The following is a 16,394-nucleotide window of genomic DNA, read 5'->3' as shown; positions in this document are numbered from 1 at the left end:
TAATAGCATGCACTAAGTGTGAATAGATAAGTTTTCATTGAATACCTATGAAATCAACTGATCAAAATTTCATGATGTAAACCCATTGTTGATTGTAAGGAATATTGCCACTAGGCCTGTAAGATCCAAGGTACTACTCATTCCTAGATCAAGCTCCTTGAAAATGAGTTAAGGTCGATAGGAGAAGATATGTCAAAGGATGGAAGTAATGTATTCCCCATCAATCAACATAGAATATATCATGATGATGTGATGTATGGATTAATTCATGAGATGATGAAGTGCAACAGACACATGAATACACAACTCAAAAAGGTCAATCGGCTACTGCAGATCACTGACACAATTTGAGAAATCCCTTTAACACATAGTGGCATGACACAAGAATGACTTGGAAGTATGATTCTTGAGCACCATGTGATATCATGCAATAATGCAGGAGGCATTAAGCACACTCCATATGACTAGAAGAGTAACTAGTCAGAGGAGTAGACAAACTCATTGTATGGTATGGCTCCTAGGTAAGTGAAAACCCAAATGTGAGATAATGATGCAAATAGGTGTCATGTTCAAGGGTGATGCAATTGATGTTGCCTTTTTATGACTAATGAAAATGAATTTTCCCTTCCCTTTCTATTTTTAAGAGTTCCTTTTTCATAAATTTAGTCCCCCAATCCCGAAAAAGAGATAAAAGTATACAAGGGAGAACCTTCTAGCCATGATACACCAGAGTATTCATTTTTTGTAACTAGTATATCCTAATCTAGAAAAGAGTTAAACTTATACTGGGTAGATGACCCTTCAATTACTTTAACGAGTGTGAAGGAGACAATTTCAGTCATAAATATTCTCTAATTTGAGGAGTCTGAAAAGAGCTTAAAGAAAAAATCCTCCTAGTGGAACGAGTGATATAAGGTGTAGCAACCCATTTTGGTGATGATGGAATTGCTCATGACATATAGAAGACAAGAGGTTGGCTAATAGGACCACTCTTCGCAGTGGTTCCTACAAGAAAGGAGAAAACACTAAATGAAAGTGGATGATAGGATAAGCAGATGATGATGATGGAAGAGAGAAACCAAGGCTCAATCTACAAAAATAGGATGATAAAAATGGTGATCACAAAGGAAACAAGTGTTGGAATCCTCCTGGTGTATATCCTCAAATATGACAAAGAAGAGGACATGAGGTTCAGGTTCTAGGTCATGGCGGGTCATAAGGAGGGATTCCAAAAAGATGATAAAATGACTACATGGACACCAAAATGGAAAAAAGGTGCTATACTAGGGTATCCATGATCATGTAAGCTCTACCTCTAAGCGAATACAAGCCTAAAATAGAGTGGATAAAGTCACAAATTAGTGAGGTCATACCTAAGACATGCTATAGGGGTTAATGCATGGGTGTTCAATGATGTAGATACCCTCAAGGATCTTCCCAGGATCCTTGGTAGATAGTCAGATTAGCTACACCTAGCCCAAAGATACATGCACATATCCGTATTAGTGAAATGATAATAAAAGTAAGAAGAAGGATTGTTACCTCAGATATTGGTGTGGTGTTGTTGGAGAACACAAAGTAGTGGAGTGGAAAACCCCTCAGCTAGCTCCAAGATCAATACCTGCACATAAACAAGATGAGGAATAATATCACAACATATAAGTTCAACAACCAATACAATAATACATAGGGATATCTAACTGTATACATCTAAGCCACTCACAATCATTAGCGTTGCATAAACATGTCAAAAATCACAATACCAATGCCATGGAGTGGACAACATAGTTGCAGGTCTATATTAATGATAGAAAAGAGTCATTACAACCATCAGTTGCATTAGTCTTCCCTTACTCCTCCAACTACTCCCTCTCTCTCTCTCTCTCTCTCTCTCTCTCTTCTTAACCTCTTGAATAGCCAATTTTGAATACAAGCTTCGACAGTCAATAGGAAATCCTTTCAATAGTTTCGACCCCTTTCACAATGGCCCTAGCCTCAAATATATAGCATGAGAGGATAAGCCTTTCCAAATCCTTCATGAGCTCTTTCAGAAAAATCAGAGATGTTTCCATGCTTTATCACTCTTTCCCTGTTTGTAGACTCCATTAGGAATATAAATTCCCCCAAACAGGTTGAATCTGGATGTTTCCCTACTTTATGAGATTACATAGGAGAGAATATAGGGATATTTATCAGTCAATTTGATCCTTTGACGTCTAGAAACTCACTTTAGTTGACTAATTCTCTTCCCGAGGCAATAAAGAAAGTTACCCTAGGGACTAACGCACCTGATGCATGACTAGGAAGATTTTTAAAGCAGGTTGCTAGTTCCTGGAGAGAGTTAGCTTGAAAACTAGGCATGTCAACTTGGTAAGTCATTCAGTCATCTCGCCCTTCTCCTATGACTTGATGAGGAGGTCATTTTCCTATGTAACAAATGCCCCCTAAAGTGTGAGATTAGAGGTAGAGACGATGACCGAAATACTTTACATAATGGTCGTTTTCTTCAAAAAAAGAGAGAGAGGATTGGAGCTTTGGGAATACGATAAACCTGATACAACACATATATATATATAAAACATCTAAAATCATGTCCTGAGTTGGGTATTCCCACGCTTAATAGCTATGTTAGAGTGATTTCTCAACAAAGAGATATGACGATCGTGGTTTTCGATAAGCACAATGGATAACATGTGTCATAATAGGATGATTCTGATGAGTTGTCTCCAAAAAATAATATACGCAACTTGGGAGAGGAAACAAGGATGAGTGATCTAAGCCTCTATCCAAGGTCTTGATCTCTGCTTCACCTTAACAACATATTTCGATACATGTGAATAAAGGTGTTGAGGTCGAACATGTATGAAATCCTCTGATTACCAGTCAATAATGGAGATTTTTAACATACACGAGGATGGCCACCAAAAATGGTGATGGTCTCCAAGATGCATAGTACAATATAGTGAGTGTGAATAATGTTTTTGTCGTCGAACACTCGAAAAATCATTTAACCTAGAGCCAATAATGAAAACCCCTAACCAAACATATGTAACCTTCCACTGTTGTCTACAAGTTCCAAGGCACTGAAGTGTTTATGGGTCTGCTTCCTAGATAGAGTGTTGAAGTCGATAGGAAGGGACCTGTCGAAAGGTAGGCCATAATGTGTCCTACATCAGTCAACACGAAACAAGACAGGAATGATTATTTTCTGAAGAATAGTTTGAGCATTGGATTGAATCAACAGAGGGCATGATGGAAGAATATGCTTGATGTTTTGATGGAGGAAATAGAAGATAAAGGGTTTCCCTTGAACAATAGAAGGCACGACACAAAGGTTTTAACCATGCAACACTAGACTCATGAACACCAAACAGTGTTAGGATATAGATATGCAAGAACATCGGGGTATACAGGCTAAACTCATAGGATGGTAAAGTTAATTTTGAGGGGCTGTCACAAAGAAGGTTTTGCTGAGGGAGTGCCATGTGAAAGGGAGTGACTGCTGCCAAAAAATTCTTTCCGAAATATTGACATAAAGCAATTGTATGGTCCACTTTCCCCATCTGATTAATTTAATGATTCCAGATAGGTAAAATCGATGGGATTTTCATATTTCGAGAGTCTGAAAAGATCATAAAGAGTGACTCGATGGTGGTCCCTTTGTCATAGTTTCTAATCGAGTGTGGCAAAGGTTTAATAGTATACCTGAAAAGGTTCCTTTTCTATAAGTTAGTCTACTGAGTCTAGATAAAGAGATAAAACTACACTTAATAGAGGGACGAAGATATTTGTTGTGAAATTTTAATGAGTCATGTGATGGAAAACTCAATAGATCTTCATAAAATTTTAACAATTCAAATGAAGAGAACTTGAGGTATATTTTTAATTTTAATGGGTGAGGAAAAAGAGGTAAAATAACTACTCATTCCTTCTTCATAGATTTAACGAGCCAGAAGAAGGGAAAAACTTTCGGATTTTTCAATTTAAGAGTGAGAAAGTCTCCCAAAAAAGAAAGCATTCAAATCATCGTCGTAGGAGTTTAACAAACCCAATAAAGAAAACTAGGGGATTTTTTGATTCAAGAGCGACAAATTATCCCATAAAATAAAACACTCATAGTGAATCAAACATGGTCATTTCGGCAATTCAGCCGTGAAAGTCCTTTCATCAAATCATGAGTAATATTTGACAATATGTCGACATGGTGCATGATAAATAGCATAGGAAATGAACTAATTCTACTTCAATGACTTAATTAAGATGATTCATACCTCTAGCATGACTATAAGGAAGTTTTTTGAGCCTCCATTTTCACCATTTGCATCATTTGAGTGCTGGTGAAAGAGGACCAGATCTTCCCCGGACAACTACGAGCAATCCAGGCGACCATTCAACTTGCCGTTTGTTATAGGTAGATGGAAAAACTATTGTCCTACATTATTTAACCTTTTATAGCTACATTAGGGGTGGATTTTTGGATTTTTGGATTTTTGGGAAGACCTAGCACATTAAATGTGACTAACGCCCCCCTTTAGGTCTAGAGGGGCGTTAAACACCCTTCACGACCTAAAGGAGGGTGCTAGTGTCCCATGTTTTCCATAAAGGGGGGAATTAGTGCATGTGGGCACATTCAAAAACCTTAACAGGTGATTTAGCAAGCATTTATGCCCCATTTTACCTGATTTTTGGGTTTATTTGTGCAAGTTTTGATCCATAATAATGAGTTTATGGAGAGAACGAGCTCATGATCGCTAGGAACTACAGATGCGAAATGATCAAGCATGCATACTTGCATTGCATAGATGTGGATTAATGAAATATGCAAGGCTTGACCTGATGAAAGGTCAGGAAGAACTTCTAAGATGGATAATTCAATGCTGGGATGAACACCAAGGGGTGTTCCGAATTGGGGGTCATGAGCTCTTGATTGATAGAGATGATATCTATTTTTTGACTGGTTTGTCATGCAGAGGTGCATGAGCAAACTTGACCAGGGGCAGGATAGATCCATGGTCCACCCTAGAGTTGATCCAGAATTATTGCATACCTGAGAGTGGACTAGTGAGCAACAGGGTCCCTATCAAGTGGATCAGGTCTAGGTCCATGAGGGCCATATTGTGGATGATTATACACTTGGCGGGGTCCAAGAGTCCCCACATTGCAACAAAGGCCCAATTGTTTCTCGCTATTGATTGTGTCTAGCCTCAGATCTTTAACTGGTGTGAGGTAGTTCTTCGTCAATTAGAGGTGGATTTGATGACATGCAAGACTCGAACCCAATAGAGTTTTGGGTATGTTACTCTCATCATGTCTTTTATACTTGAGAGGGTTCCCATAATGAGACCGCGGATGAGTGTGGGTCCACTTGATCTGAGGGATCCTAGGCAAGGGCGATGGGCATCTCTCGATCCTCGCACTGGAGGGGGAATAATCCGGCATTTTTTCAAAGAATATTTCTTTGAGTGGCTCAATGGTTGGATCTTGATGATCAATGACTATGCTTATGAGGGCATGGACTTTACTGGAGATCCTAACTTGATACTTCCACATGGTACAAACTGGGGGCCTCAAGGTAAGAAGGTTTTTTTAGAGTACCTTAAAGTATTTTTTAGCTTTTGAATATTTATGTAATGTTTTTGTTGTTATGGGTGAAAAAGTACTGACATGAAGCTTTTGCTTGACACAGATGTGGCACCAGTATGACCTGCAGGCATGCCTCACCAAGCGAGGCGAGGGGACTGACTAGCTAGAGCTGGCATAGGAGAAACAACTACCGAAGGTAGGGATGATACACAAAGTCTTTGTGAGGTTCTGAGGAACCTCGAAGGTCTGAGCATCGGCATTTCCCCACTTCTCATGAGGGAGATTGCCGCTAATATGCAACGACACACCGTTAGTGTGCCTGAGTGGTTTCTGGTTCCTCTTTAGAGGATAGCTATAGTTGTATTGACTTTTCATGATAAGTAGTCTCCTTTTAGCAGGCGCATGGTATAGCCAGCTAATGTTTATAGCGAGGCTTAGTAGCCATTTTCTACTTAAAAACACCCATGTTTTGGGAAATTTTTTGACGTAAAATACTAGATTCAACATATATATATATATATATATATATATATATATATATATATATATATATATATATATATATATATATATATATATATATATATATATATACAAATATTTTGGTGTTTATGATGTAAATGTTTGTATATGTTTTTGTAAATTTTTAACTATATAAATCTTTACTTCCATTCATGTATCTATAATAAATGAGACAAATTCCAATCTAATACATAGTTTGCCAATGAATCAGCAACTACATTAAATTCTTGAGGAATGTCTTCATACGTAATAAATTGAAATTGATGTTCCAAGAGTCGTACCCTTAAATAATGACATAACAATATTGGATTGCGAATGTCATAACGATTTGTTAATTGCATAATGACAAGCTGAGAGTATAACCTAACCACCAGATTGGAGATGTCCCAAGATGACGCTTCAGTGAGAAGTGAAATTACAAACATATACTCAGCAATATTGTTGGTGGTAGTACCAAGAAAGACTCCCCTAGAACAATGCAGTTCCGAATCAGTTGTGTAAATGACCCAAGCAACTAATGTAATGTGTCGTGTGAGGACTAACACTATCCGTGTATCCTATGTATGCTAAGGGTAATGAAGACATCTGCACAACGAGAAACATGTATGAGACAAATACTCAAAAAATGCCAAAAAATCCAGTCACATCAAAAAGAAGAAAAACTTATAAATACATATAATTACAAAGCACATGCCTAGTGCAGTATTAGCCATAATACTTTTTTCAGATAGATCCCATTTCAGGGCTCCGCAAGCAGGATTCCTTCACAGTCCTGAAGTTCATATGCCCCTTTTGAGAGGGACTTGGTGATGACATATGGACCAATCCATAAGGGTTGAAGCGTTCCTACCCCCAAGAGGTTGTGTTTTTTATCATAGAGCAAAACAACATCCCCTTCTTGCTAACTACGAGGCTTGACCATTTTTTCGTACTGGGTTTTGACCCGACGCTTGTGGGCTTCAAGTGCCAACCAAACATCTCGATGGGTTTCATCGAGTTGATTGAGGTATAGAAAGTGCTCTTCTTCAGCAGTGGTGATGGGTAAGAGTTCAAAAATATTTTTTAAGGACAAAACTTAACACTCGATAGGTAGAACCGCTTCCAAGTGATAAGTGAGTTGAAATGGTGTAAAGCCTGTAGTGGTTTTGACTGAAGTTTGATACATCCACAATGCAGTGTATAACATGTGGTGCCAATGGGTTTTTTGATTACCTACTAACTTGCAGATCATGGTCTTTAAGATTCCATTAACAACTTCTACTTGGCCATTAGCTTGGGGGTAGTAGGACGATGATTAGTCCTGGCGAAAACTGAGAAACGATGTTATGTCAGACATCATGTGATTCTGAAAATGAGACCCATGGTCTGTAAAGATCGTGTGGGGAACACTGAAATGAAAGATAACTTGATTAAATAGGAATAGTGTCACGGTTTCTCCATCGGCCTAGAAAGTGGGAAGGTCTTCAACCCATTTCGTGAAATATTCCACAACTACAATAATGTAGTTGTGTCCAACAAAGGAAGTGGGGTTTCATGTGACGAAGTCGATTCCCCATTTGGCAAAGGGGCCGATGGAGATAACCGGGGGTAGTAGAGCCGGGGGAGCACACGTTTTATTTGTAAATACTTGATAAGGGTGGCACTGTTGGATTGCCTTGATACAATCTTTGAACAAGGTTGGCTAGTAGTAGCCGACGCGTAAAAGTTTCTAAGTAGTAGACATACCAAAAAGATAAACACCACATGCCCTAGCATGGCAATAATTTTGTTAGTGTTGGTATCTTCACCCCTCCATCAGAGATCAATTTCTATTATTGCATATTAGGTGTCCCGCCCAACCAGCTACACTCTATTAGGAGCATGGATCATCTGACGGTAGTGGCTTTCCTACAGTTTCCCTCATGTCATTTACTTGCTCGCTCATGTTTGTTCATTAAAAAGCATATACAGTCTTCTTTTTATCTTAAAGATTGCAAAGGTTGTCTTTAGGGTCATTGTCAATTAGGTCTAGGGTTTCATTAGGGTTTTGCCAAAAAATGTTTCAAAATGTCCAATAACAACCAGCAGGCCATGAGGAGGTTCCAGCATCAATAAATTTCATCATCAAGTGTTCGAAAATGTGTTTTTCCTCAAAACTCTGTTTTGAGGAAAAAAATAGGGTATTTTGCTTTTATTTTACAAAAATCATGAAATTTTGTTTTCTTCATTGTGTATCACTCCATCTGCAACCCTGGTTTCTTTCCTTATCCCCAGTAGTTCCAACACCTACAAAACAAGAAAAGCTCAGGTCATTTAGTTCATCAAAAAACTCAAATGAAGTGAAAAAGTTCAAAAAATAGAGTTTGAAAATAAAGTCATTTCAAAACATTGTAAAAATGGGTTTTATGAGCCAAAAATTTAAAAGCTCCTTGTTTATAAGCCATTTCTTCATTTCAAGAGTTCATTTGCAAAATAGAAGCAAGGCAAAGTGATTTTCGTGAGCAAGTGAGGATATTTGGTGAAAATCACTCCAATTCACCGGTGCAACGCATTGGGCAGGAGGCGCGGTGCACTTACCAGGCGCGGCACATTAGGCCGCATTTCTCAGTGAAAAAAGACACGGTCACAATGCATTGGGTTGGATGTGCGGCGTACACAGCCAGAGAGCCCGAAAACTGCCAAAACTTGCTCCAATCGCCCAAAATGCATGGATTGTCACTTGTCCAAGTAGGTTGACCCTTTGTCATTGCTCTTCATCCAAATTTGATGGTTGCTTGATGGTGTTTGTTGCATGGTGAATTTTTAAAGGAAAACAAACCCTATCTCTTCAAAATTTTGAAAGGATATTACTGCTAGGGTTTTGTATTGGCTGTTTTGCTACCAAGTATCCCCTCACCTCATCACTCCCTTATTTCATATTTTCCTTTCTTTCCCTATTCCCCAAATTCACATACCCCTAAATTCACTAATCCCATACCCCAATTCCCTATCCCAAAATCCCAAATGCACCAAACCCTAGTCTCATACTTAAAACTCCCAAACTACACTCTAATTCCCTATTCCCTTAACTAACCCTACCCCAACAGTCCCTAATTCCCTATTTCCATAAATTACCCTCCAAAGTTCCTCATTTCATTATTTTCCCTTGGTGGCAAAGGTCAAACACATCATCAAAGATAGTTCAAGACAGTTTAACACATCAGCACCTATAACTCCAAGACAGTTTATCCACCAGCAGACATGGCATCTGATCCTTCATATGATTATGAAGAGGAGACCCACAGTGACTCACCTATAGAGGGACATGCACCCAGGAGGCCTCATAGAGGTGGAAAACACATTAGAGAAGAACCAACCACTCTTGTTGAATTACAGGCCTACCCTCTTGCCATCTCTTATTTCCAGCATCAGTCATGTTACGAATTTTGTGAGAAGGTTGCTAGCATTCAGTTTCATCATGAGTTGGCTCATTTGTTTGTACTGCATTTACATGGTGATCAAGCCACTCTAGCTGGTGTCACTTTCATGTTAACACCAGAATCCATTTCACTAGCAACGGGTATTCCCAACATTGGAGAGCAATGGAACAAGAGGTAGAAAATTGACTGGCAGCATTATGAACCATACATTAAGCCTGGCTTTTTGAGACAGCTCAAGAGAGTGTTTCCTTTTCGGTACCTCAAGGACGAATATGCTCCTTTAATGAAACTGAACATGAAGTAATTCAACTGTGAGTTCCAGTTCTCCCATTTATATGCTTATCATATCAGGCTGCTGATGCATTTTACCCGTGTACAAATGATGAACATCCTTTACTTCATGTGCCAAAACATAGAGAAAATGACCACCCTAGTGTAGCACAAGACTCCTCAGCAGCAGTTCAACAGTATTTACCATTTTTCTCTCATCAAAATTGTGGTCATCCATCAGCTTGGCTTACAGGGCATCACTTGGGAGGACTTCATTTCTCATGAGTTTTTCAGAGCTCCTCAGGGACCTTCACAAGCTTTGCATGAGACAAGTGGACCTTATTATCAACATGAGGGTCATGAGACACAGACTGCTAGCATGTCGGTGTTTATCACCTATCAAAAGGGTACTAGACAGTTGTTTGCAACAGCTAAACGAGTATTATCTCCACCCGAGGTGGAAGGGGTCTCGCTTCTGTCATCAGCACAACAGGTTCAGGACAAAGGCAAGAGGCCACTACAGGATGAAGGACCATCAGGTGAATAGGAGACTGATTTCATTCTCATTGAGGGTGATGATACTGATATGGGCTTGCAAAGCACAAATCTTAGAGAAATCATTCAGGAGTAGCAAGCGGACATTGATGCCTTGTTTATCAACTTGGATAGATCCCAATGGACAATACAGTACCTGGAGTAGAGGAATAAGCAGCTTGAGCACCAACAAGTGATTATGGAGTTGCAAAACATTCGAGAGAATCGCCAAGTTGCCCAAAGGTGGAGGGTGGAGTTCACTTCACTTGAGCAAGAGATTAATTCCAATAGGGAGTCATGGCTTGAAAGAGTCAATATCCACTTGGAGAGGAAGCTATAAAAGGCCAACAAGGAGAAAAACTTGTTGAGACACATGGCTGTTCATTACATGGTGAGGAAGAAAGTTTGGAAAGTGAGAATCAAGAGTTTGAAAGAAAAATTGAAGAAGGCATCAAAGAGGCAAAAGGAGCATGATTGACTTCAGATATTGGCCAAGGCTTCCTTGGCCCAACATAGCTCTTGATAGAGACTGAGCCTGAACATATGCCAGGTAGCCTTCAAAACGATTTTTCTTTGCATCAGCAAAAGTAGATAAATGCTACTTCAGTATCAAGTTTAGATCTGATTGTTGATGGTGGAAAACAGTCAGACACAGGAACGCTAAAATCATTCACCTGGCGACTCCAATGTCAAAGAATCCCAAGGTTCCAAATTTTTATGGTGACTCTAATATTCAAGAATCAGTAGCCTGAAGAATTTCTTGGTCAAAAAATTTGGAGCAATTTTTGCATTTTGGAAATTTTTTAGCACAAAAACATAATTTTCTGCCCTATGCGCCATGCCACGTGGCGCTCGCTTTTTCTAGGAGCCTCCAAATAAAAAAAAACTCAGCTTTTTTGGATTTTTCATGAAAAATTATGCTTTCCTACCTATGGCCAAGAAATTTGGGCAGGTTTTGAGCCCTTAAGAAGGTCAAAAACACTCAAGAAATGACCTCACTGTCCCTATTTTGACACACAGGAAGCAGTGTTAGGAGAATGGACTTATGGAGGGGAAAATGGAGACCAAATTAAAAAATTCCACTTTGGTTGGAAAGTAGACAGGTATACCTTTCCAACAAGCACACCTAGAGCTCATTTGGACACCGGGAAGGCCTCCAAAAGTGGGTCCAAACAGGTGTGGCGCATAGAGGAAAATTGCGAGTTTGACCAAGTTTTGCTCTGTTTTTCGCCCAGCTTTGGCTAGTTTGACTTTTTCACTTTCCTAATGGCAAATTTATGATGTAATTTGATGAAAATTGATGGATCATGATGTAAATATGTTAAATTTTCACTTGTAGAGGTAGATTCATCAGTTTACAGGTTGTTTGAAACTGAATGAATCAGTTCCCTTGTTTCTAGAGGCATGATGTTATGTTGCCTAATTTCTAGTTCTTAGTTTAGAATCAGTTGGATCAGCTCCTAAACATGTTAGCTTGACCCCTAGAGGAAAGGATGAGCTATTCTTGTCTATATTATGTTGGTTTTTAGTCATTAGCATGGTTGGACTTTTGAGAAATCCTTGAGCTTCATTGTATACTCATATCAGCATTTTGGCTAAGGAATTGAGACCAGGGTTTGCAGCACTCTTTGGGATTCATGTGGTAATTTGTCTTGGTACAATGCTTTTCTTTGTAATTGTGAATTTTCTTATATGTCATGTATGCCATTCTCTATCTTGTTTCTTTTGAACTAAACAAACAAGAGTGTAAGTAGAATCCATTGAAATTGCAGTGCTCTACTTGAAGTTTGCTTTAGTTTCTTGATGTTTTCAGTTGTTTACGGAGGATCCATGATTTCTCTTTCCCTCTTCAACACCTCACCTGTCTATTCCTTCCATATCATTCAATTTTAAGTGCCAAAAACAATTTCCTACCTTGCCCCATTGATATCTCTGTAGGACTGATGCCTCAATCCCCGCACCCAAAATTTACCTTTCCATTTGAGCCAACAAAATCATCATTTTATTCAATCAAAAATTTTCAAATATATACCTAGCCTAAGATCAGTATTTCTATTAGTCACCTCAAGCCCTAATCGATCATAATTTTCTTAGATTGACCCGGAGAGAGCCCTCTCCTGACCTGGTAGGGCTAGCTACCAGGCTGAGCATGGTTTGATGTTGGCCATGGATCCTACCTGTTCAGCCTGAGGTAAATCTAGGCACTAACACATTTAAAACTTCTTCCACCTCTTCATTAGTGAGGTAATGTTGAGGAACTGTAACAGTGCCACAACGATATCAAGGATCATTCAAAACTAAATAGTGTCGAGCTTGGTGGCAAATGCAACGACAGTCACCTAACGATAGTTCAGGGAAGAAACGTTGCTCTTGGAGGTGGAAAAGAATGTCACCATACCAATGGTCAGTAGATTCAATTAGAGAGATAGATTCATCCGAGAGAGGATCTTGAGCTATCTCATTTGGATCGATCACAATGGGAAGATCCAACAATAGTTCAGTGAAGACTAAGGAGTTTTTTGCCTTGGCAGTGGCGAAAACCAAAACAAATTGCTGGAGGATATCTATCCATTTGGAATATTTTCTTCCAATGACTTGAAGAGACAAAATTTGTCTCATGGGATTCTCCAAAGCGATGACTGTAGTCTATTGCAATAGTATATAATGTTGGAATCAATTGACAACAAAGACAACTACAAAGGACAACTTTTCCACATGTGAATATCTGTATTCGAGCCCAACCATGCCTTTTGACAGATAATAGATCACATGCTCACCCAGATCATCATGAGTTTGGACCAACACCATTCCAATAGAGGATGGAAAGGCTGCCAAACAGAGGAGAAAGTCACGCCCATAGTTGGTAATTCTAAGTAGTGGGGCTGATATAAGTGCCTATTTCAAGGCATCAAATGATCATTGGGCTTGATCATCCCATAGGTATGGTACTCCCTTCTTTAGTAGGCACATAAATCCTTTTGTAAACTCGGCATAATTTATGATGAACTATCGTAAGAATTTTGCTTTCCCTTTCAAATGTTGGAGCTACAAAATGGATCGTGGTTTCGGAAATTGGGTAATTTCCTTTACCTTATCGCTATCGACCCTAATCCTATACTTGGAGACAATGAAACCAAGTAGGCATCTAGACTTGACAAATAAAACACATTTATGTGGATTCAAACGTATGTTATAGAACCAACACCTAAGAAACATTCCGCGTAAATGAACTAGGTGTTGAGTTCACTTCTTGGTATGGGTTGGAAGATCGCCCAAGTAAGCTTGAATAATATGTATGATATCATGGAATGCATAGTCCATGACCTGTTGAAATGTTGCTCCAGCATTATTTAAACCGAATGGGAGTTTTTGATATGAAAATATTCCCCAAGGGAAAATGAAGGCGGTTTTGTGCTGGTCTGTGGGTTTTATGGTGATCTGGTTATAGCCTAAGAAACCATCCATAAATGAGAAGGATTCATAAGCGGCAGAGTCGTCGATGATTTGGTCGATGAACGGTGTCGGATAATTATCTTTTGGACACATAGTGTTCAAGTCTCGATAGTCAACACAGACGCGAATGGTACCCTATTTCTTATCTACAGGAACCATATTGGAAACCCATTCCATTAAGGGAATGGGATAGATGAAACCAGCATGTAACAATGTTTCCACCTCAGTCTTGATGGCTGCAGTTTTTTCGGGGTGAACTGGTCGAAGCCTTTGGCGAACAGGCTTGGCATTGTCATAAACCTTGATCTCACGCTCGACAATAGATGGATATATGCCAGGAATTTCATCATAAGACCAAGCAAATACATCATAGAATTCCTTAAAAGGGCAGGTGAAGCTTGCAATTTCCTCAGGAATGAAATCGGCTCCAATCTGGATGTTTTCCACGATGCCTGTCTTAACTGAAATATCGATGAGAAATGTCTTTGAAGATTGCCCATTTTCCCTTCTAAATGCAAAGTTTGGATGGTCATATAAATTGAGGGAATGATATCAGGTGTGTCAAAAGATAGGATTTGAATGGGCATCTCATCCAAATCAGATATCGAAACATGATGGTGAGAATCCTCCAAAGGTCGTTCTTCTAAACACATGATCTCTCAAATAGCTTCATCCGATGGTAGGACTTGATTGAGGAGATCATTAGAAGGAGCATTTATGGGAGAGGAGGTGGTACCATTGGTCATGACCAGTGACCGAAGATTTGGATGCAGATTGAATGGCTTAGTAAGCCATTTCAGCTGGTGACAACAGAATTTGTTCTCTGTAAGAGTCAATGTCTGAATGATCTAGGAGGATCCAAGGATCAGTCTGTTCATGAGGAATAGATGTGACCATATAGACTTTCTGTCGAACCGCAGGCAACAGGAGAGGAAAAAAACACATCAGGGAAGAGCCCTTCAATAGACCAGTACTGATGTTAACGTAAGAGTCAGGAATACCACCCATTAAGGGTACAAATACTCTAGGTAACAAGGAGTAATCTGGGGTGAAAAAGGAAAACTGATCCATTGTGACTATCCTTACATCCAATGGAAATAGGATGATATGAAAGATAGTAGACACAATGGAAGTCATGGAGTAAGTCCAACTGTGACCCAACAATAGATTACAGTTGAGTTTTCGATCCACAACTTCAATATCCATCGTTACCATTTTCCCACTCAAAGTGATTGGGTAGTTGGTAAGGTAACCTTTTGGGATGAAAGTGTGGCCATCAAAAGCTTTAAGGGAATTCAACAAGAGTGAGAGTCTTGGAGAACCCAAGGCAATCCAACATGAAGCTGACATGACACAGGTTGAAGCACCTTCGTCAATGACAGTTCTATGTACCCCTCGCCCTTTCGAAAATATTTGCACCTGAAATGCAAGCTGGTATGAAAGGGGAGGTTTACATTTGTCCATGTTGAAAATTGCAAGCATGGAATCCTGAGGGTCGACTCCACCGATTTCTGAAAGTAGAGCTTTCCTTTGTGCTGGATAAGTTTGCAATACTTCGAGCAACGACATAGCTGATGGTGCTTGTGCTAAATCTTCCACAATATTGTAGTTCTAGGCAGCATTTACAGATGTATTATGCGTTGTGCGATGAAGTGACCCTTTTGCGAATCACAAGATCAAAAACTGGCCTTTCGATATGAAGATCGTTAGGTGGCAGTGGGTTTTGACTCGAGGAGGTTTCCTTAGCATTAATGACTGGAGCTCCATAATTTTTGGCTCTGGTTTGAAGATCGACCATTTCAAAGGTGTAAACGATAGATGGTCCTTCACCAGCTGAAGGATGATGTGAATCATCATTGCCCCCTTGCAGGGGTTGAGGTTGGTTTGCAATAAGATGATGCTGTTGTTGAGCAGGGAAAGGGTTGTTTAGGACCGTGGGGATCCAGCCAGTGTCCTTTTGAGCAAGGAAATTTGTGCATTCATGGAGACATAGAAAATGATGTATCATATGTTCTTCCTCACAAATTTTGCAAGGGAACTTGATAGCTTTTTCCTTTCCACTGTGAGGAGGCACAAAAAATTTCTACTTTGGGTTGGACTGCTTGGCTGACTACTCTTCAAAAGGAGTGGTTGTTTTCTTGTTCTTCTTGTTCTTACTACCAAGTTTTTGTGTGGACTACATAAATTTTATCACAACGGTAGGAAGAGAAGTCGACTGGGTAGTGGTTTCAACTGACAACTAGGGAATGTGATCGCCAAGTGGTTTTACAGTAGCCCCATAGGTGGCTTCGATGATACCATCAGCGTGCGCACCAGGTTTCTGAGTAGCGAGAGCATTGGAGTTTCTAGGGGCATTGGGAATGACGTCGTATAATGTGCCAGACTATGAATAAATCAAATCTAAGTCTTGGGCACGATGAATGGATTGGTCTTCTGTGACCACACCACCTAAGGCAACATCCTTAGCGATTTGAGGGAGAAGATATTTGCAGAACCAATCTACTAATAGATAATCTATGAGGGGAGCTTTGACTAGCCTCCACCTACATCTCCATTCATGGATGTGATCGGAGATGTGGGTAGCAGTGTCTTGACAAAAAGAAGTAAGGAGTTCATCCCAGTTTCATAGTGGAT

General features: G+C 39.6%; 1 pseudogene; it reads right to left on the bottom strand.

Annotated features, from left to right (window-relative positions):
- The window catches only part of LOC149166916 (uncharacterized), an 81,954-nt pseudogene extending 66,988 nt beyond the window's left edge, over nucleotides 1-14,966 (bottom strand).
- Between the last annotated feature and the right edge of the window lie 1,428 nt (nucleotides 14,967-16,394).

Source organism: Pinus tabuliformis, chromosome 5_1 (assembly GCF_031772625.1).
Source record: "Pinus tabuliformis cultivar Carrire ecotype Pingquan chromosome 5_1, CPIR1, whole genome shotgun sequence".
Taxonomy (NCBI): Eukaryota; Viridiplantae; Streptophyta; class Pinopsida; order Pinales; family Pinaceae; genus Pinus; species Pinus tabuliformis.
Note: the sequence above shows the minus strand (reverse complement) of the source record. Positions and strands in the feature narration are given on the sequence as shown.